Genomic DNA, 21,457 nt, shown 5'->3' on the forward strand with positions numbered 1-21,457 from the left:
TGGTAATGCTGAACATTTGTTAATATGACAAACAACCTACACAGGTTGCCTCAGAGAAACTAAGATGGAGACTTTCAGAAGAGGTCTTTGGGGTGTTTGTTTGTATGCATGCAAACTGGGATTCCCATGTCTTATTTTTAGTGGTATTGAGGAAATTGCAGATTCTTTCTAACCCAAATGGAAAATGCTCTCAGAACTCTCAACATGGACTTTATTGCCTTTTGTCCTTGTTGTAGCAAATTATTGTATGGTAATAATACAAGAATTGACAAATACCATACCCATTCCAGTCAAGGAAGTTCACACCCTGGAGGCTATATTAGAGGTTTCTGTAGTTCCGTGTTAGTATGGAGGTGAGTTAAATAACTCAGTAAGTTTTCCTATCTCAAATTTCTTTTTTTTGTTCCCAGAAATTCTGTAACAGTGCTGAAAGATGCTCCTCTTATTTGAGCTCAGGGCAAATTCTATGTCCTTGGGCTTCAGAAAGGAACACTAAGAAGGAGAAACCATCTCTGTTTCTCTGTCTTTCTTATGACATACCTAAGACAAATATAAGGTAGTAAATTGCTGTCAATACAGAAGTTGCAGCATAAGTTTACGAAAAAAGAGTCTGATTTTCTCTCTCTATTTCTATTTAATGCCTCCCAACATTGTTTTACCATCCTCTGTCTTTCCTGTTGGAAATGGAAGATGTAAAAGCTAACTAAGTGTGGACTTTGCCCTGATTGCAGCAGTTCAGTGCTTTTGCCTCATGGGTTTCTTGGTTGCATCTCTTTTTCCCACTCATGCTGGTTCAATATCCTGTCTACTTTTAAATAAATACATAATAAAAAAGTAAGTTCGTTCTTGCTGCATACAAGCCAGATGTTTCTGAGACTGAAGAGGAGATTTTTAGTGGAGTTTAAGTGGATGAGTTTCTGTCGTCCGCCACAGTGGTTAGTAAGGACAAAAAATGACCAGAACATCAGAGTGCAGAAGTACCAGGCATTTTTAGTCCTGTAACGTCCAGCAGCATTCCCCTGAACACACCCTCAGCTTGTTCCTTTGCTTCATCTGCTGTTGTATTTGCTGGCCTGGCAGGCCCACCTTCTCAAGAGCGCACAATCCTTTGTTGCATATGCTGTTGGCGGTGGCAGTTGACAAAAGGAGCATGTAAGATATTGCTTCCTTGGATAGCATGGCTTGTTTCCCTCTTGTAGCCAGAAAGCAGGGATAGAGGGGCCCTATTTCCTTCCTTCTTTTGAAAGATGAGAATCTCCAAGTGTGCACAAGTAAAATCATCGCTGAGCTCTGTCAGTTCCAGGCACTGTCCTTGCCCTCAAATAGGCGGTGCAGGAGTAGGATATTTCCCCTTGTTTCTCTTGCTTTCCTCTTCCTCTTGCCTTTTTCATCTTTCAAGCCCTTCTCAAGTGCAGGTATTTTCAGGTGCACCCACATTGTAAGCCTTTACCTTCCAAGGTCTGTCCCGACTGTAACTTCTGTTACTAGCAGAATCATCTGAAAAAAGCAAGTTCATTTTGTGTGAGAACCTTCGCATGAGAAAAATGCTTCTGTTAAATTTTCAAATAGCTGACATTTGTATTCTTAAAAAAAATCTAAATAAGAATGTGTTAGAGTGAAATAATTGCTTTCCCCCCCCTTTTTCAGTGGGAGAAATGTGAGCAAGAAAATCAGAAAACATTAAATGAAGAATGTTGACCACAACTTGAGTTCCATGGAGAAAATATATATTCAATTGAAGTAATTTTCCATCAGTAAAAACTTTGAAGCCAATTGTGTCAGCCAGCCTTTGCAGCACATTCCCCTTTCCAGCAGTCATCCAACTGAAGACAACATGACTGCGAATCAGCCCAGTGCCTCAGCCTGCATAATCATTTTCCAAACAATATTTAATTAGTAGAAGCAGCTTTTACGAGATCGTTGATGAAACATGGTGTCCTGTCTGACCTTCTCAGAACATAGTACATTGGTAATTGTATTGTTGTTTTATTTTATTGAATAAGGAAATCATTGTTTGTAGTTCACAAATATGTTATCATCTTGACCTTTTCTTCTGCCACTCATATACTCCCTCGAGTGGTCTACATTATGAATTGCATTTACTCATTCAGGCTGTTCAGCTTGTCTGAATATAATTTAACTGGTATTTTGAAGTACCTCGATACAGCCTACATCAGTAGTTTTGCTTTGGAATACTGAATGTTGAAGTTGTCTTTAGCTGAAAAGTTGCTGGGTAGAGACAGTAGGAATGAAAAGGGCTGTCACCTTGTTTCACTGTCCCTGGAATTGCTGCCTTGATTATATGTCACTCGTGGATTAGGTTATGTGACACATCCTAACCAGTATTGTATAACAAGGTGATATATTTTACATAACTCTATCATTTTAGGTTAAAACCGAGGTAAAATATATCATTTTTAGAGGTTGGTGCTAATTCCATTTAGAACTCTGGATTTCTGTACTTATAATCATGTGTTAATTACCAAATTATCAGCATGACAACTGTGAAGATACCCTCTCTGCTCCTATAAAGCTCCAGTGGGAAGTAAGTCAACAAGGTTTGTGAATGTTCTTAGCTGACTTTCCTACAGAGGAACATTCCAGCCATTATTGCTTTTCTTTTTCAAAGTGCTAAAAGTACTAAATCTTTGTGGAGTGCTGTTCACTGATGGAAATGTCATACGTAATGCTCTTCTGGACATCTGTGACAAGTAACACATTTTGTCTCTCCCTTTCATGTTCTTTCTAATGCCATTTTAAGGGGCCAGTACTGGGAGAACCTCTTTCTTCTCTCCCAGATACTCATGCCATTAGTGAATAACATTTAAAGTAGTGATTTTTGTGGCTATGATCCTGTATTCTTCTGAATCATCTGGATGCCTGATTTTCTAACTTCCACCAGGCTGTCCAATTGTAGGAGGAAGTTTGAAAGTGTCATTGTCTGAATCTGACCCTCCAGACCATGTTATTGACCACTGGTCTCTCGATGAGGGGCATTAGCTGCTTGGTTTTCTCTAAATAACTACTGACATATGACCACTGTTATCTTTATCATTTGTACTGCAGTAGTATTTAGAGCTATCCATCATGAAAACAGTGTGCAATACTCTACAGAACAAAAAGATTTCAGCTCCAAGAGCTCAAGAGCTTAAAACCCATGGGTATGTCCATCTGTAGTCAAAAGTGTGACAGCAACTTGCATGAACACAAGTAAGTTGGCTTTCAGCTAGATAGATAGTTTGTTATCTGTGTAGCTCTTACTGCAGTAGCTGAAGCATAGGGAGAGGAAGTGGCATCTCCAAGATTATTTAAAGCCCTAGAGTCTAGGGAAAAAAACCAAAGCGTTGAATTTCTGTATAATGCTCTGCCTACCAGGCTGCATACATCCTGTCTACTAATTCTACTAGGGTCGGATGCTTCAGTGATAAACACAGGAGCCCAACTGCTTTTGATTTATACTACAGCATTTTACAGGGGTATTTCCCCTACGTGGCATCCAAAGAGTAGAAAATCCTATTAGGTAGACACAATTAGCACTGGGGCAGTTGTTGATCCGCAATCAACAGGCTTCTAGCGTAATGATTTCCTAATATTGGCCCACATCTGGAAGTGGCAAGATGTAGTAATATTCACCAGAACGAAAGAGAGTGATAGATATTGTGGACCTTCTATCAGTTGATAATATCCTCACTGCTTCATGTGTCAGAAGAATACAAAGGCTTGGTCTTCCCTGGGGTTTCTCACATGGTGGAGGGAATGCCTGGCAGTTTTACATGGACTTAGTTATTCAGCAGTGGAAGCCACGATCATAAGCTGGCTTCATCTGGTTTCAATCACCCACTTCTCTCAATCTCTCTCTCTCTCTCGCTCGCTCTCTCTGCTGAATGTTCCTGTGTTCACGGAATATTTTTCCAACTGCCAAATGTGTTCCTTTGGCATTACCTTTCCAGCCCACAGCAGAAGGATTGCAGGAAAAAAAGAAGTGGCTTCATCAAAGCAGCTGTTTGAATCAATAAGGCGTTATCAACATTATGGGTAGCTTTTTCGGCTGCCCTGGCAGCAAACTTGTTCTGCTTTTCTTGCGGGGAAGTGCATCTTAACCTTTCCCAGCTCTAGCCTCAGTGAAATTTAAAACGATTTGATCAGTATCTTTAGAGTCCTTAGCTAGCTAATATGATTCTATCTTGCTGGTGTGGAGTTAAAGGGTGTTTGAACGAAGAATGGAGTAGTGTTCTTCCAAGATATCACATTATAACTTTGCTTTGGGGAAGATTTTTTTTAAGCAAGTAACAGTTGTGATGGAAAATAACCTCTCCTTTATCCTTCCTATACTTCTGTTACCAAGAATTTAAGCAAATCTGTTCTTCATCCCATCCAGATAAAGTCACGAGCAGATTTCAGAACCACTGCATGTGTCAATAATCAAACAATACAGAGGCCAGGGGGCTGGTTTAACTTTAGCAGTTTTGTGCTGGGATTATTAAAATGCATGGTGATGTGTTTCACGAACGGGAATATCAAAGCTCTCTCTTTTATGTGGAGGAAGCACTGGCACATGTGAGAACACTCTAACCAAAAACTGCATTTTAAATGGAAACATTTCCAATATAAAGGCAGTTTAATCTGTATGTGTCTGCTGCGGGGTCCCTTACTGACTCCAGGAAATAAATGTGCTAAGTGGGTCACTTAGAAACAGAAGAGCAAGATGATGTCAGTGTCTTCTGGCAGATCCAAAATGAAATCCATAGTTATTTCAAGGAAATTAAATGAGGACCTGGGTATCTAAGGATGTGTACGTCGGTTCCTTTAGGTGAGGGATACTTTTATTCCTTTGAAGAAATGGCACTCAAGAGCTCTTCCATGTGGACTGATCTGTAGAGAGGGCCAAAGACTTGCATTATATTAATAGGGTTCCACCGGCAAGATGCAAAGGGACTTTTAATTTAATTGGGTCATTTTCCACTGGAGGCCAGATGGACCGCTGTATTGAGGAGGCTAAGACAGCCCAAGAGAACAACAGCAAAATACCTTCAGTGTCTTTCTCAGTGATTTTAATAAAAGATGGTTTAGATCATCTTTACAAGTATCTTTCATTACTTAAGACAGCCATGACACAGAGTATTGTCTCTTTAAGGTGTAAGCACCTCAGACTAAGAGTTAGAGGGAAGTGCTGTTAATTTTTGGTTGTTGCTGTATTGGCCTAAAGGAACTACATATACAACTGAGCAAACTTCCAGCAAATCTGAGTAGTGCAAGCTAGATCAACAAAGATATTGGGCTTCAAAGGCACTGCACCCTGTAGAATAAAGAATCCCCAAATAAGAGCACCCCCAATTTGTAATCTCATGGGTATCTATCTGTTCAAACCTCATCACCAGTCTTGCAAAGGGTATAGGTAGAATAATTTTCAATTGAGAGGCAAAATCACAGATTTTGCTTCTGGCCCTTAAATATGGAGGTCTCTAAAGCTAAGCTAGAAGAAAGCAAAAAATACAGTAGAAGACAGTGAGAATAAAATGAGTAGTTGGAAAGCTAAGATGGGAGTTAAAAGTAGTATCAGCTGCAAGTGCTGGCATGCAGCTGCACCCAAATAATGGCTGAGGAAGGCCTCTTCCTGACATCAAACAGCTGTTCTGTCTCAGAGAACAGCGCCATGTGGAGATCAGTGTCAGGTGGAATAAAACAGAACAGAAAGTGCTTTCCTTAAAGCACAGGTGGCAAAAGCATCATTCAGAGTTTGCTGAGCACAAGCCAAAAGCCTACTTTGTTCTATGGAACAGATATTTCAGCTTATCAAGGCTTTGTTGAAAATGCATGTACAGACGCTTGCACCAACTGGAGTATGTCATTGCTACAGAGTTAGTTTGCATGATTAGCATCCCTGTCCTGTCTCTAGCAGTGAGCAACAGCTATTTTGCAAAGCCATACCTAAAAATTGTTTCTTCTTTCCATCCTGACTTCCTTGCTTCCACACTCCCTGTTGTGCTAGCAACTTTTCTGGGGAAGTCTTACAGTTGTTGGTGTGTCAGTAAACCGAACACGTATATGATTCTTTCTGCTTGAGGCCTTCAGGTAGTTTTCTGTGAGCAGTTTACAGTTGGGAGCGAGCATGTTGTCCGGTCCCTAGCCTATAACCTGGGGGAGCCAGCTATCCCAGTTAGAAAATGTCATCAATGTAAAAGAGAAGGTTTTGGGGTGGTTTATAGCCAAAATTTAAGATTCTTGGATCACATTAAAGAGAATAAATGAGAAATACCATGTATTTATATGATACATAGTATTTTGGTTGTCTTCTGCACAGGAGCTAAGTTATATCTGCAGTACATTGCAGTCAGCTGGACTAGGGCGCAGGCCAGAGCTCAACAGCCTCCCCAGTCCGCACTACCTAGATATGGAGTGCCTATAGTTCTGTGGATTTGCCAGAGTTCCCATGGGAGCACAGACTGTGTGATCTTTTGTGAAAGACAGTTTTAAGACTCCTTTAGGAAGGATACTATGACACTTTATCTGCTCACATTGGCTGAACAATCAGAACAGATCTAGAATGGGGTTACCCTGCCTCCTCCCCGTTGCACGTGGGGCACAGTGAGGCAGTGTAGACCTGAGTTCTCTCTGTCAGAAAACATTTGTTCTCACAGAGGATGTAAGACAAGTTTGGGCTTGACTACAGTTTCAGTCCTGCTGTAGCAATCTTAGCAATGTTCTGAGTGTTGCCCTGTAAGCAAAGAGCGTGGAGTGAGAAAGTCGCATCTTTCCCTCCCCTGTGCCTTGCCTTGTTTTGGAGGGTTCCCTTTAAGTGGGAAAGGATAATGTGTCTTTATGATCCTTTCTGCCTTTTTTTCTGTCTAGACAGATTTCATTCAGAATGTTCCTTATGTGAGGTGGTGAAGGCTGGACTTCTTGTGGGGAAGTATGGTGCTTCCCGCTCCAAATACTCTACCAGTCTCATCTGTATGCTACTTAGGCCAATAAAATCAGACACTTAGCTCCTGTGTATGTGCAGTTTTTTTCATCCCAACAGCATCTGCTGCTGCTTGTCTGGAACATTTTAAAGATGCCTATGATTCCTGGGGCTAACCAAAAAAGGGTTTTTTTTGGGTGGGAATCTATCTATCTCACATACTGCTCACTAACTAAATATAAGAAGATTTTTGGTCATCTGAGTATAACTTTGATAACAGTTAAGTGTTTGACCCAGTATCTTCTCAGAGTATAAATCTGTCATTGTTAAAAGGTATCATTCTTCCTTTTTACTGGAGTTCATGAATATCAGCCTGAGACGGTATTCACTAGGGGCTTTTTAGGTAACAAGGGAATAGAAACCTTGTAAAATGCATCTAAGATTGCAAGGTTAATTTTTAACCTGCTGTAGAATAAAGCAGTATAAAATCAATTTGGCCAAAGCCTGCGTAAGTGGGTAATTAAGGTCACAATCAACTAAAATGGTTTCTGAAACCATTGCAGCTATAGATCATTACACTTCTCTCCCAGCACAATGCAAAAAGACAGGCCCCAGCTAATGCTTTCATCTGGCTATCAATCATCATTACATTGTAAACTGCCAGGGTGAGAGAGGGCAAAGCTTTGAATTCAGAGCTGATGGAAGTTCTATGACCTGGGGGCTTTCTTAAGCTAAAGGCTAATTAACCATAAAAGAGTCAAAGGTCTGCAAGTCTAACACATTAAACGATGTGCCTGCCTCTGTACGTTCCATTGTATCAGTAAACATTAATTCCCTTAAGTGCGCACATGTCTAAGGCAATCATTGCCTTCTCCCACCCCTCCTTCTGCCCCCTTAATTTTATATTTTGGATTTTTCTTCATCTATGTGAAGTTAGGTGAAGCTTGGGAACCATGCTCCCACTGGAGAAAGTTCTGAGCAATGCAGGCTACATCTGGAGGAGGAATTCCTGACATACTTCTTTCCTAATCAGCTTGGCCAAGCTAATCACATTAGCTTTAGAGAGTGTATTTGGTCATCATAGTCCAGAATAAACAAGCTCATAGTCTAAACAAGCATGTTTGAGATTTCATAGACTGTGTGAGGCAGCTGTAAAACCACATGAATCTATATAATAAATCTATGTATAGTAGTATAAAATTGAGAGATAAAGGTAAACATTGAAATTTAAAGGTAGCAATAGCACAATATGGGACAATGAAAATAGCAATGGTTAGACAGATCTACATTCTGGGGAGTTTGAATGTTTTCTAAATAGTGTTTTGTTTCTTTAACAAAATCTTTTTAGCCAGAAGGGGATAAAACTGTTATTGCACAGTACCTGCTTTTGGGACCTCATTTCAAAGGCCATTGAACTCAGGGAGACTTTATCGTTGGATCAGATGATGTGTGATATCAAAGATGATATCAAAGATGATACCAAAGCTCAGGAGATGTATATTTGCCATTGTTATAATTATCTTGTTCAGGTACCTCCCTGCTCCCCCGCCCCTTTCATGAGGTGTCATGCTCCAGCTCTTCACTTACATGACAACAGTTTGTGGAGCCACTCTATAAACCAGAACTAAAATAGGGTTAAAAGTTTTAATTTTAATCCAACACATTTCAGTGATGCGATTGGCAATGCTGGAGGGAGAGAAAAAGAGTTAGCAGGTGCAGAGGAGGGCAGGAACTTCTTAAGTCAGATTTGGCACCAGAGAACGTGTTTATCTAAGAACATCCTGAGTCTCTCATTGATTTGTCATTAGCGTTTAGCAAGTTCAAGTTCCTGAGGTTGCAGTTCCATTTTACAAATCCTTTCACAGCTGAGTGTAAAGGGTTCCTGTTCCTGTCCCTGCCAAGCCTGCCTACATCCGTCAGCTGCTTGTTCTTGCCACCTGCTAGACATCACAGCCCTTTGGTCATACCAGTGAAATCGTTTGTGTAACTGTGATCTAAAGAGGTCTAAGAAACGACCTGTTTAAAAAAGAAGTCACAACACAGAAAATCTCTGATCTTTCACCCCAAAAATGGGATAAAATAACCTTGTATCACTTCAGGTGTGTTGGCTCTGCTAGATTTTTCCCTGGTGAGAAAGAGAGGGGAAAATACTTTACGAATGTTACTTAATAAAGGATCTTCACAATATGCAAGTAGAGGGTCCTTCACTGTCATCTACCTTGATCGCTTACCTGAGCCAATTCATAGTATTTTAGAGTATTTCACACTGTAAAACCCGTTTTGTGACTCTTACAGTGAATTTAAGAGTATTCTAAAGAGGAACCTTTAGATGAGGGGGAAGCACATCATTTTGCGCACAATGCTGACTTTTTCTTTTTTTCTTAATTGCAGAATATAGTGAGCACATGCATTAATTATCAATAAAGTTCAGCGGTATGCAATTAGAGTACTACAGCAGATTGCAGACTACATTAGTAATGTGATTGTAGTGATATGATGACATAATGGTATGACAGGCATAGTTTGCAGGGAGAAGTAGTATCTTTTATTAGTTTCAGAGAGTTGAAAAAAGTGGAGTACTTTGGCATTCTGTTTTCATTATCAGGTCTCTGTATACCAGCAGTCATGCTATGTTATCGCACAACAGTCTCTCAAAGTAAATTTAAAGGGTATTAGCCCTTGATTTGAAGTCTTGTTAGAAAGGTCCTTCTTGTGCTAGGAAAAAATGTTGATGTGTTAGAGGCCAGAGCTGTATGGGCTTTGGGCTGCTACAGATAACATTTTTGCAGAAGTCCTAAAAATTATATTATATTGACCATTTAGTGTCAATTAAAGATGCCGTAATGCTATTTCCAGGAATGCTAGTGCTGGGGTTTTGCTTCAGTTCCACTGTGGCTTACCACATCGTAGCTTTGGTCAAAAGAGTTATTTCTTGTTGCTTCTCTAAAAGTATATCTCCAGAAGTCAACCTATTATTCTCCTTCTGATGGGATTGTTGATCTATTTGATATGAGGAGTGTTCTGATAAAGCATACATGGCGTTCTCCAAGGCTTTTGACTTAGTACTGATAGGCTTTGGCTGCATTCCAGGGTAGGTGTTCTTGTAACGTCCCATCACCTGGCCCCATCCAGTCGTAAACCTCTGATCATGAAATCCGAGCATCTAGTGGACTGCATGGAAGTTCCCTCCCGGCTCAAGTATCTTTCCTTCCATAAGATACAGATGGAGACCAGGGCTGAAGGGTCCTTTTTCACAGATTGATGTTGTTTAGAATTAAAAGGATGTATCACCAACAAATCTAATTTATTTGTTAAGAGGTGCTAGGAGGGACCCCCACAGACTGCTTTTTGCTCCAATATCACTTAATGTAGTGATTGGAATCATCTGGACATGTGCTCGTCTGATAAACTGAGTTTTAAGACTGCTGACTAAGGTATTCCCACATGCTGTGAGTCTCTGTCTTGGAAATTCAGAGGAGTGAGATGTTGTTATAAATAACCATCCCAGCAAGAGCTCTTAGTGCAGTGCTGAAAATAAGAGGGACAATGGGATCTTGTAAGAGGGCAGAAAGGCCATGAAATGGAAATATCAAACAGTCATAGAGAAGTCATTTTGTTTCTGTACATGGAATTTATGAGATCAGTTTTGGTGTCCCTATTTCCAAGAAGAATATGTAAGAAAGAAATTATTGGGAGGCAAGCTTAGATGTGAGGTTTGAGAGTTGCAGTGCTCAGATGCGTAAGGTATTCATGCTCACACGTGTAAGGAAACATGCCAAATCCTCTGCCTGTTTTCCAGAGATGCCCTAAGTAATATGAAATGTCAAATTAGATGATCCAGTGGCTTCTTAAGGACTCAGGTCCTGTGAAACCTGTGAAACGACTGCTACTTCCCCATCACTTCACCATTTATGTATGCAAGATTGGACTAGACACATTCTAACTCTAGCATGATGGTGCTGTGACCCAACTGACTTCAGAAGAGTCACGCTGGTGTCAGCCTGGAGTAATGCAGTGGCAGGCTATACAGTTTGTACAGAATTTTTGGGATACCTCAGGATAAAAGGCGCTATATAAATGTAGGTCACTTTTATTAAATGCCTTGCAAATAGTTTATAATGCCTTTAAATATCAGAACAGCCATACCACATCAATAACCCCTGCACATGTGTTTACTTTATTTTAGAGTTTGCCACAGTTCACTATAAATGGCTTAGATATGTTCAGTAATTCAGTTATAATGAAATGTGCAAGCCTTCAATAAATGTATGTGTTACAACTGGCCTCTGATGTAAATGCTTTGCCAATTATATGTACATTAGTGATGACTGTAGCAGGCTTATAAATACTCTTTGTAATTCTTTGGCCTCTATTCTGCCCTCCCTTACATAAGTTTTATAGTGGTGTGTAATTCTAGATTCACAGATTTTAAGGCCAGGAGGGACCATTAGATCCTCTAGCCTGACTATTGGTGTAAAAGGCCAGAGGATCTCATCTGGTTACTTAAGCAATGAGTCCAACAACCTTTTTAAAGCATATCTGCCAGTCTGCATGTCTGCAAATATTCAGGTGAAGATCTTGAGACATGAAAAATCAATTAGTGGCCTCAGAATTTTGCTCCAGATGTTAACCGTCCTCACAGTGTGTCTTATCTTCTTCCCCTACTTCTTTGAACACAGTGGAAGATCCAGTGAGGAGAGTATAACCTTAGTTTTGAGCCTCAGCCCAGATCTTTTTAGAATCTATCTACATGCTTTGGAGGGAAAAAAGCTTGAATTAATTCTTGCTAACCTTTTTTCAACAGGCCTCCAGATGTTCTTTCCGTTTTCTTTCCCATAATGGATAAATTCTTTGCAGAGAAGCTGTGTGAGAGCCATATGCCATTTCAAATTCATTTTCAGCCTTTGAGAACATTACTGAAAGAACTTCTCTTGGAATCTTAAGGCTTATACATCCAGAAAAGATGCCAGATTTTCAAGGGCCAGGCATATACATAAAATCAATGCAGTGTGGAGTTTTTCCAAGAATCTGAGTGTGTGCAAAGTTGGTAAATAGGACCTGAAGACCTTGGAAAATGTTCTCGATTTGTGTGGATGTATGTTTTGGAAAATACAACGCTATTCTGATTCATGTGATGCTTGACAATTCTTTGTATAGACTCACTGGAAAGGAGTAAATGTTCCCCTTTTCCACCCACCACATACAGGTTTCTCACAATCATCATGTGTGTTTCTCTGGACACTTTACCTGATTGCTGGCACAAGTCTCTCTACTCTCCCACGGTGTATTCAGCACTGTCAGAAAATCTACAAGTTTCTAACAGGATGGTTTTATTATCTGCCAAATGTACAGATGGTTTCACTGTATGGAGATAGAGAAGGAAGAAGATGGAGAGTTGGGATCTAATTGTGGTTTCATGTTTTGTGAAATCTTATTTTACTCAGATTGTTCCTATATGTTAGAGGCAGGCACAGGAACAAGTGGCAGGCAGGAGGAGTTCTGCTGCTAGAAGCTTCCTTGGAGTCATAACAGAGAACCCGTAATAGTCAATTATTACATTAATGAAAGCACAAAGTCAGGACAAGTCTGTATTCTCCTGACAGATAGTGATGTGCAGATCAGACCTGAATCCACAGGAAAACACTGAAACCTCTTTAGAATAAAAATGCAAAGTTGAGACAGTGTGCATTTTTAATTGCTCTATTAGCACAAAATAAAAATGCACATAAACTTTAGTGCTTTTAATATTACACTTAGGAATGTTTACTTGCTGAAGGTGAAGTGCTTTGAGAAGGAAGGCATACTTCCTCACAGGGGCTGCTTCCCATAATTGGAGTATGACTGTTTAAATTGTAGCTCAGCAGAAATATTTTGATTCTGTGGGGCACCAGCAGCTCAGCAACAGTGCTGCCTTTCACATACACTTCTTAAGCGTAACAGATCATTTAGACCCTGGGTTGGCTAGGCTCACATAAACCAGGTTTACAAAGAGTTATAAAAGCTTGGCTTTCCTCCTCCCTTCTCCCCTGTATTCCAATTTTTCCCCTTATAATTTTACCACAAAGCAATGCAGTCAAGCTTTTCTTGGATCATACGAATCTAGATCAATAAATATCAATTGCAGTATAGGAATCCATGCACAGGCATGTGCTAGAAGGATGAAATGGTTGTGTTAGTTTAAGGGAACGTCAAAGTTTGTTTTGTTCTCTATTTGCAGGGTACAGTGCCTATGTTATATAGGTACCAAGCTGAAGCTGGAGTGGAAGAAAGTTCCTTCTGAAAAAGCTGCAATGCTGGAATGTGCAGTGGAGACTCATATTGTTTTTCTGCTCTAGAGGCATGTATGGTAAGCAAATGATGTTATCTCTGGCTGGAGAAGGGTACTACACATTATGGAATAACCTGCATTTCAGCTATGATCAGATAGTTACTGTCTATAGATAGATGAAAAGCATTTTATGGGAACAAGATATTTGGTTCAACAACAGCGTGTCGAAATCATTAAGGCAATTTTTCTTCTGCCAGTGCTTAGACCATGAGTCAGCCTTTACCAGGGACCTTGTCCTCTCCTCCCCTCATATCCCCCTTGCAAGAGATAAATTACTTTATTAGCTCTAAAGTGAGATTCAGAGTGAAATTCAACCATTTGCAGAACAACACTACAAAGGTTAAACATTGTTTAGCAGAGATCCTGTGGGACCCAAATGGACACACCACTTGTGCTAGCCCTGAGCCATTTTCATCTACCTGCCTGATTTCAAACACAGGAACTAAATTAGTAAGTTTTAGATCAAGTCCATGCTCCGTGTAGTGTATGAAGCAACTGGGCTTGCCATGATTCTGCCACTAAATTGAGCATCACTTTATAACAGAACAGTATTCCTAATCAGACTTTCTCTAAAATGGATTTGGATCTTTGCATGGAAATTCCAATGGAAGTACAGCATACTCAGTTTACCCCTTGACTATGTAATGATACGGGAATTGCCATGCTGAGAAAAAAGGCAGAGTTTTCAGTCAAAGGCATTGGACCTTTCCAATTACAGTTAACTCCTATGAAAATATAGTCTTTCTGATCATAACTAATGCAAAAAGTTGAACTGGAATTTTATAGAACTATCCTGGATCGGCACTGATGACAACAGTCTCTGAAATTTGCTAAACAGAGAAAATCAAGCATATGACTTAGCATGAGCTGTTGTAAAAAGGCTGTTTTCTGTATGAAAAAGTGTTAATTCTGTCATGTGTTGCTTTGAAGGAAACAAGGTGCAAGATTTATCAGACAGGAATCATGACAATGAGATTTTACTTAGCCATCTCCTGCAGGCCGTTGCATGATTCTAAGCAGTCACTTCCCTTCTTTTTGTGGCCATCTCTTAAGTTAGAAACTGAGAAATACTGATTCCCAGGGTGGGTTTTTTTTTAAAGTTGGAAGGGATCATTATATTTATCTCACCCAACTTCCTGCATAAAACAACCATAGAATTCCAGCTAGGACTTATCACTCTGTTACGAAGTCCCTGGCCAGATGCAGCTGTATTCATGATGAAGTGAGTGGGCAGCACACTGATACAGCTTCTTTTCATTCTTATGGCAAGGAGCAACATACCATGTATGCTTACAGAGAAAGGGATGAGTAGGTTTTTTAGCTGCCCTGGTATATCTTTCCAACAAAGTATGACATACAAAAGTAATTGTGTAATTTTTCATACAGAAAAGCAGTATCTCATTTGTCAGGAATAACTTTTTCATGAAAAGGCTCTTATTTTCATTAATTAACAAGCTTTAGTCATATAAAAATACCCTCAAAAAGCAAGTATTTCGTCCCTTCATTAGCTTCATTGGGAGTAAGAATACTTTTGCTTAAACTTAAGATAAATAATACATATGTAGTCATGTAAGATTTATATTTATATGCATACAATCATAGCTTTCTATGTGCATAATCATATATATCTATATCAGAGTACCAGATCATGTCAGTCAGAGAGAAGAGTCTCTTAGTCTGTCTCACACACATGTTTTCAAAAACTGAGGTTTTCACTGCACAGTAAAACTGGGTAAAACAGACTTCATCCTAACCAAGGCCAGATTACATCTTCTGAACCAAACCCTGATGATTTGCGTGAGGCCTTCCACATGCAGATATCAGAAGGTGTGTATGTAAATTAGCACTTAGTAGATGCGCAGTCAGAATAGGTCCCTCAGTAAAGCTGCTAGTTCTGTCAAAGTAACAGTGACCCTTAGTCTATTAATATCAGGTTCCCCACATTCTGGCACACAGTACATTGATGAAGCAGAATTGAGAAACTGTGTGCTGCAGCAGTACAGCACATCTGGCTTTCAGCTCCATAGGCGTATGACAATATGTTGTTAATAGAGAAGTCAATAGCTACATGTTGCTAAATCTCATATGGGGGTACCTTGCTTTTTAATTAAGTCCAAAAGATGCCTTTGGTTTGAACAGCTTCCAACTGAGCATAATTTACATTTTATTGTCTATTAGCACAGGGTTTTAAGTGTTTTCATTCTTCTGATATCATGTGAAAACACCAGAGCTTGAAGAAAGGATTACAGAAGAAAAAGGGGTTTAAATTAATTTCAAAACCAGATTAACATCCATCGCCTTCTCTCCACTCTATATTCTGCTTATGCAACAGAGCAGGAACACAATCCTTATTACTGTTTTCAACCAGTGTGGGGAAGTCCCCATCATGCACGGTCCCAGTGCAAACCCTCCTGCACCTCATTTCTGGGGTCCCCACTGCATGGGATGAAGCAACAGCGAGGAGGCTCAGACGCAGCATAGAAGAGTCTGAACAACAGAAATGGAGCTTGCTGGGGACCAGTTGCAAGGAGCAGTTCTGATTCTAGGCAAAACAAATGTAGTTGCTTTGCCTTGTTCACATCTGACTTGAGATTCAGTGGGAAGGATGATTTGTGCACAGTTCTGTTTTCAGGTGTACAAAGGCTCTCAGGAACTTCTACCAGTTGAGATCAATGTAAGAAACGAGGGCAAAGATAAGTCAAGAGAGCACAAAGAGGTCAAAGGTTGAAAATTCACATTTTTGCCCTTTGTAATCCTGCACTGTTGTTACTGACAGAACCTGTAGTTGCTACGATTACAAGCTCATAGATGGCAGCAGCACAGATTGAGGGGGCTCCATGTTTTCAGAAGACAATATTTAGAAGCATCATTACCCTATGTCAGGCTTTCCTGTCATTTTGTTGCAAGAAATATGTATGTGTTTATACCAACACATACATGGACAATCCTGCAGTCTGTGAAGAAGACATTTTGCTGGATAAAGTCTTCATTAAAGATAAATTGATCTAGTTTCATTAACCAATTTATAGCAAGTAAGGCTCTGATTAAGATTGATCCAAAGAAAAACCTGATTGAACTGATCGAGAGAGGCCATTTCTAACAGTCTAGTGTAGCTGAACAGAGGTTTGGGGATTACTGCGGACATCACTAAGCGGAATGCTTGGCTTGTGATATGAGTCTATGGATTTAAAGTTGCTGGCTTATATTTAGTAAAGTATGACAATTTGGCAAATGCATTTAAGTCAGAAAACGTAACCCAAACAGAGGCTTGGATATTTTTCACTCAGAATTATCAATGAATGTTCTTTCATCAGTGTGCATTTCACAGATAAATATATGATTAGCAAATTCAGAAACAGGGATATAGCCACAGTTTCCTGTTTTAATTAACCGAGTAGCACTTTCTGAGTCAATTCTGCTGCATGTACTGCCATCAATTAAATAACAATACATTTTAAGAGTGGTGAATCTGAAAACTAGACGAGGGTAAGCTGAGACCCAGGAACAGGGAACTGACACTAATTTGAACTACATGACAATTCATTGGCTGGCTTCAGACGAGTGCAATGATCAAACTGTTGGGATACTGTGGCTTTCTGGTTTTGTCCCTTAATACGTCTATATTTCTATGCAGATGGGACACTATATTACAGTAGCACTGTAGGAGTCACAGTTAAAGCTCAAACCCTAATGATAAGAAGTATTGTAGAAAAATAAAATTATAAAAACAGTCCATGCTCTGCAGAGCTTACTGTCTATAATGCAAGTTGTGGCGCTAGTGGTAACCTCCAACACTCCACTGACATCACTGGGAAAATTAAAAATGTACTAGCTCTCATTGCAGTCCCTCTTACCTAACCCCTCCTGTAAGTTAAACAGAGGGGCTACGTATTTTGCTGAGTAGGGACAACAAACCGAATTAGGACCCCAGAGACAGTTACATGGATGGCTTGTTCAGGATTGTACCAAGCCCTTTCCTGCCCCATCATGATCAAGTAACGTTCTTGTGGCAACCACAATAATTCCCTGCAGGGGGCAGGGATATTAAGAAAGCATGTTTAGAGTCTCTTAATGTAATTTAGCAGCAGGAAACTAGGAAGGAGTGCCAGAACCATGTGAATAGCCAGTTCTTTGTGCGGCACTTGCAAATGCTCCACCTAGGCCACAACAGGGCAATTGCTGCTTCATTTGAACTTATTGCTAAGTGTTTGTCTACAAGTACCTTCCACACCTGATTTAAGACTTTTCATTTACATGTGACTTATGTAATAGTAAATTTACAGTGTAAGTGTGGTTAACGAAAATTAGTATTTTAGTCACTGGAAACTCTTGTTGGACTCTCCAATTATTTGCATATTTAAGCTCTGTAACAATTCCAAGCCAAAAATGTTTCTTTCCTGAGGCCAAGTAAGTCTGCTAGGTGACAGTACTGTCAACACCTCTTAGCGCTGAATGTAGTACATAGCAGTTTTTTGCACCTGAATACTGTGGAAGTGTCCTTGTTATAGTTCTGTGGTAAACCGGCCATAAACATATTTTATTGTAATAAACATTCACTTAGACCAAGCCAGTAAGCAGAAAACTCTAATAACTACTTAAGCATAGTGAAGAGATGGTATCTGTGTAGAAGAGCTGGTTGTTAAGGGAATGTAGGCCGGGGATTTCCAAAGGCACAGAGAGCAAAAGTGACTTGTTTCAAGTCATTCAGTGGCTGGTTCACTCCTTAGTGAGAGTAACTCAGCCATTTAATCATGTTGTTTCCACTCTCTATCATGTAGGTTACAGGGATATAATAACAATAATAAGGTACAGAAGATTAATGAAGTAGTTTAGGTAGCAAGTACCAAATGACTGCATGGTTGAAAAAAAAAACAACCAAAGCAACAACAAAAACTCCAATCCTCACTTGTGTCCTTAAAAACCAGTTAAAAATATCAGGATGAATTTATCCTTCTGTTGCCCTCAAAGAAAAGACATCAGGGATGAATTTGGTCCCGTTTTATTCAATTTGTCCTCAATTTGCTAAGCTCATTAATTTTCTCTTGTTTTACTCTCTGTTAACTGAGAAACAGCAGCCCCTTTGCAATAGGCATTAGAAGCAGGAAATTTCAGGCTGTGTTTCTAATTGCCAGACTTTCTTTCCCTCTTTCTGCTGTTCCTGTTCTTAAGCAAGCATGAGGGGGTGGTGTGAGCATGAGGTACCACTAGGGAAACAGAAAAGAGTATCAAGGTCAGGGTGAAAACCACACAAGAAGCAGGAAGAGATGCTTGCAGTTAGGTTCGTGACCCTTGTGTTTTTTTCTGATTGTCCAGGAGAGTGAGGAAGGGGGCAGAAAAGGAGAGATAGGAAGTTAACATTAGAGCAGATGTGTGTATAACCCCTGCTAGAAAACATCAGAGAGTTATGAAGGTTGCACTGAGCTGCTAAAAATTGTAGGGTTCTTACTGCTGAACATCTGGGAAAATCAGTGGTGCGTCTGGTCTTTGTTCCCAGGCAGCTGTGGTATTTCCAACAGGTAAAGGTCGAAGCCTGGGTTTCAAAAGGAGAACTGAGCCATAGAAAAGACTTAAAACATTCAAAAAAAATTGAAAATATTTTAAAAGTAAAACAATAGCATTCATAAATGGTAAAACTGAAGTTCTTACCAAATATAGTCATTTAAGATGTTCACAAAAACATCTAGCCTTAGTGAGAGTCTTCAAATTCTCATTAAGATAGTTGCATTCTTCATCAGTTCTCTCTGTGTTCTGACTTGGATGTAGTAAGGTACATGTCCTGCTCCACAAATACGCAAATGGAAAACTGTGACCAGGTCATAGTGCCAGTTAATTTTGTCTGGGCTTGCTGAGGTCTCAAACATTTCAGTTTAGGCACATTCCTGAGGAAGATAGAATCTTTCTTTCCAGTGCCTTGGGGAACACTTTTAGTGCATCACCACAAACTGAGAGGGTAAAAATCTGTTACAAAATTCAAGCACAGTCTTTGCCCTACTTCATTACATATGGAACTCCATCGCTTTGTTTAATACTTGCCTTGCGAGAAGACTGTAAAACTCAGTGTCTCTGAGACAGCGGGTGATAGATCACTGTAATCGAAAGATGCTTGGTAGAACAAATACTCTAAAACCTCTGATGGTTTTCTACAAGGTTGGATGGAATGACCAGTCTTTTTGAGTGGTGCACCAGTTAATAAAAGTTGGTACACCAGGTGTGTAGGTGATCTTCTCCCTCTCCATGTAACGCTGTCCATTACATTGACACCCGCATTATACTCTGAGCCACACATCCTGTTTCAGTAAAAAAATGCTAAGAAGCTAAAAAGCAGTCTTCAGCCAAGTATAAAAACAACTCTGGAATTGTAGTGACTTAATTTTTTCAACCACAATTAGGAGAAAAGGAGTGTGTGAAATGATGAGTGGAAAGAATAGTTAAAATATTGGCATTCTGACTGTGAGTAGCTGTTCACCTACCAGCTTGTTCTATGTGCAGTCATGATACTCCAGAACTTAAATGGCTTTTCAACTCTATGTGTGATGTCCTCTGGTGTTTCACATGCACAAAAGAGTTTAGAGGTCTGTTTCCAAGACTTCGTACCTTGTGATATCCAAGATGATGACTCTTCCGTGTGCCAGGGAACTCACAATAGTCATCATTGACAGAGAGAAGAAACTGAATTCTTGGGGATTCCAGGTTATGTCTGGATGGGACCCTGTCACCGTCTTTGTGGAGTCAGGCAATTATACCAGGCTTCATTTGCCTTTCTCCTATGTGCTATTGCAGGCATATTAATGACAATCAGTTCAGTTGCATGTTTACCAATAATAAGGCATTACTGTCTCTACTGGATGATTAGAAGAACTGAGAGTATCACGAAATGTGCCTGCAATGAATGGCTACCAGGACTAATTGAAGTTCGGTGTGACTGGATGCTGAAAACAGGAAAAAAAAGTTTTATTGCATAGAAATAAAATAAAATGGAAAAAATAGTTTTATTTTTGGCAAGCATTCACGAGGGTGATGATTCTTTTTGAAATATTGCATGGTGCTGAGCTTACTGGGGAGAGCTATTATCAGGACACCGTTTGTAAACCAAGCAGATGATGTCCAGGTGGTTTTTTGTTTACATCAGAGAAGCCAGCAGCCTAGCTGCTGGATTTCTGTGAGCTCCCCATCGAGTCATCAAAGCAATATCTGCTGTATCTGAACACACAGAACAAATTATGAAGCACTCCCTAAAATAGGAGTTCACTTGAATTCTGGGCTTTACCAGCTCTGAAGACCAAAATGTGATCTGCAAGCACAGGGGAGTGAACCAGCAACTGCAGTGTATTGTCATATTAGATACTCATTTAGAGAAGGGCCAAAATTAAAGCAACTGCAGGAGGATCTGTCTCACTCTGTGAAAGCCTTGCTTGATATCTACAGATATTGATGATCCATTATTGGTTCCTTTGCAAGTTTATTCTTTGCCCATTTTCCAGCTCACAAAAATGTTCTTTGTTTATGCAGCTGGCTTAGTGCTTCCACTTGCTGTACACCTTTGAATATTTTAAATTTTGTTCCAGTATGCAATACAAATACATTTGTGAAATATCAGAATTTATCTCAAAACGGGATTTTCATTGCCTCATTAGAAGTCCATTTTCATGCTTCCTCTTTTAAAATTCTGCCTTCAACTTGCATTCAGAAATTGCATTGATATTCATATAGATTCAGGGAAGAATATGTCTGCTGAAAAAGTAAGTATTGTAATTATCAGTTGAGAGGGGCTTAATTCATTTTTAATGATAAAGTATCAGGATCTGTAAACAAAGAGGTTACCTATGAGGACCTGCGTAAAGCTGATAAGTCCTGGACCAAAGACACAAGGGTGGGGATAAAGACCTGGTTGTTGCTTTTCACTCTAGCCTGAAAATGATTATATTCTTGAGAATCAGAGGAGGAAATGATATATTCTAGAAATCTCTGTTAACAGTAAAGGGAACATGTTCAAGTACTCAGGAGCCATGTCTACCGTTGGAAAACTTTGACACATTGCCATTTTTGCTAATGGTGCCTGAGCCCAGCAAAGCTAGCAGTAAAAAGTGTCCCAGTAGGCTTCATCTACTAGTAAAGTAAACAGTGCCAGGAAGCGTTCCTCAGCACTGGAACTTAGTTCTCTGTGCTATTAGATTGTTGAAAATGTTTCTGGCACAGTTTCACTTCCATTACCTGGAAATCTCCCACGC

General features: G+C 39.8%; 1 protein-coding gene across 2 annotated transcripts in view; it reads left to right on the forward strand.

The window, feature by feature from the left end:
• MAPK8 (mitogen-activated protein kinase 8) overlaps positions 1 to 21,457 on the forward strand; it is a 317,667-nt gene that overhangs the window by 87,464 nt on the left and 208,746 nt on the right. Inside the window, exon 2 of one of the 2 annotated variants that reach the window (XM_074591187.1) lies at positions 13,119 to 13,247. The gene's annotated coding sequence lies outside the window, so the exon portion shown is untranslated. Of the gene's footprint in view, positions 1 to 13,118; positions 13,248 to 21,457 lie in introns of those variants that run through there. The other variant, XM_074591178.1, reaches the window with a different exon arrangement.

The sequence above is a fragment of the Larus michahellis genome, chromosome 6 (assembly GCF_964199755.1).
Source record: "Larus michahellis chromosome 6, bLarMic1.1, whole genome shotgun sequence".
Taxonomy (NCBI): domain Eukaryota; kingdom Metazoa; phylum Chordata; class Aves; order Charadriiformes; family Laridae; genus Larus; species Larus michahellis.